We start from the raw sequence: 1,981 nt of genomic DNA, 5'->3' as shown, positions 1-1,981 counted from the left end.
AAATTCTAATATTATGTTCATCATAAGAATATCCTATTGACAAATATACGGTAACTATAACCATTAGGAATTCTTAGAGTGAGTCAGTTCAATGGTTATATCTCTATATATACCATTTATATATATAATTTAATAAATGAGATCTATTAATCTTCATCCAATGAAGACTATTATATATATATATATATATATATATATATATATATATATATATATATATATATATATATTAATCTATCCGAACCACTAATGTCCCATTTTTAGTGATTCTACGATTAAGAACAATTTAAATTAAAAGTACTCAAAAAACGTATATCTCATTATTACGATTCCTATCGTAATTATTCATTTCTAATTTTAATTAAGGACACTATCATAAATTATAAAAGTTTATTCTTATAAAAAGAAATAATAATAATAATAATAATAATTCACAATAGTATTTTGTTGGACATACACACTTATCTCCAACAATCTCCCACTTGCACTAGAGCTAATGACAGATTGGATCTAGGGAATACATGTATTTCCAACAAAATTTCCCACTTGCACTAGAGCCAATCAGTCATATATTTCAATCCCAATTCCCACATGTGCTTATCAAACTCTTTTGATCCAAGTGCCTTAGTGAATGGGTTTTCTGCATTATCCTTCCCAGCAACCTTTTGAATTTCAACGTCTCCACGTTCAACGATCTCTCTTATCAAATGATACATTCTCAAGATATGCTTAGATTTTTGATGTGATCTTGGCTCTTTTGCTTGTGCAATGGCTCCATTATTGTCGCACAGTAATGGAAGTGGTTCTTTAATTGAAGGCACCACATCAAGCTCGTTTATGAACTTCTTCATCCACACAGCTTGTTTAGCAGCCTCACTTGCTGCTATGTACTCAGCTTCTGTTGTTGAATCAGCTACAGTAGCTTGTTTGGAACTTTTCCAACTCACTGCACCACCGTTTAAGGTGAAAACATAACCTGAAGTAGATTTGCTATCATCTTTGTCTGAGGCAAAACTTGCGTCAGTGAACCCTTTTGGTATAAGTTCAGAATCTCCATAAATGAGGAATTAGTCTTTGGTTCTTCTTAAATATTTTAGAATGGATTTAACCACCTTCCAATGTTCCTCACCTGGATTTGCCTGATATCGACTGGCTACTCCTAGCGCATATGCGACATCAGGACGTGTACATGTCATGGTATACATGATAGCTCCCACTGCACTAGCATATGGTATTCTACTCATGCGTACTCTCTCTTCAGAAATTTTAGGAAAATCCTTTCTACTGAGAGTAATTCCAGTGCCTATTGGTAAATAGCCCTTTTTGGAGTTTTCCATGTTATACCTTTTCAATATGGTATCAATGTACATAGATTGTGAGAGTCCGAGCAACCTTTTAGATCTATCTCGATAGATCTTTATTCCTAGAATATAGGCTGCTTCTCCCAAATCTTTCATGGAGAATTGTTGAGATAGCCAAGTTTTGGTATTTTACAATGCTGGTACATCATTTCCTATTAGTAATACGTCATCAACATAGAGTACTAAGAAAATGACTGTACTCCCACTAAACTTTTTGTATATGCAAGGATCCTCTTCACACCAGATAAAATCGAACTTTTCGATTGTCTTATTAAAGCAAATGTTCCAACTTCTAGAAGCTTGCTTTAGTCCATAAATGGCGCGTTTTAGCTTACAAACTTTACTATGATCAGACTGAAGTGTGAAACCTTCAGGTTGTGTCATGTACACTTCCTCTGTGAGTTCTCCATTAAGAAAAGTTGTTTTCACATCCATTTGCCATATTTCATAATGATAGTAAGCTGTTATAGCAAGTAGAATCCGAATAGATTTGAGCATTGCCACAGGAGAAAATGTTTCTTCATAATCTATTCCCTCCTTTTGACGGTATCCCTTGGCAACTAGACGGGCTTTATAGGTCTCTACCTTACCATCTGCTCCAATCTTTTTCTTGTAAACCC

General features: G+C 34.1%; 1 pseudogene; it reads right to left on the bottom strand.

Moving 5' to 3' along the window:
- Positions 1-718: 718 nt before the first annotated feature.
- On the bottom strand, positions 719-1,244 carry LOC148575166 (secreted RxLR effector protein 161 pseudogene; annotated as a pseudogene).
- Positions 1,245-1,981: the final 737 nt, after the last annotated feature.

The sequence above is a fragment of the Arachis ipaensis genome, chromosome B2 (genome assembly GCF_059453495.1).
Source record: "Arachis ipaensis isolate K30076 ecotype BB chromosome B2, ASM5945349v1, whole genome shotgun sequence".
In the NCBI taxonomy this organism is placed as follows: Eukaryota; Viridiplantae; Streptophyta; class Magnoliopsida; order Fabales; family Fabaceae; genus Arachis; species Arachis ipaensis.
The sequence above is the reverse complement of the archived record's forward strand: the minus strand, read 5'-3'. Positions and strand labels throughout refer to the sequence as shown.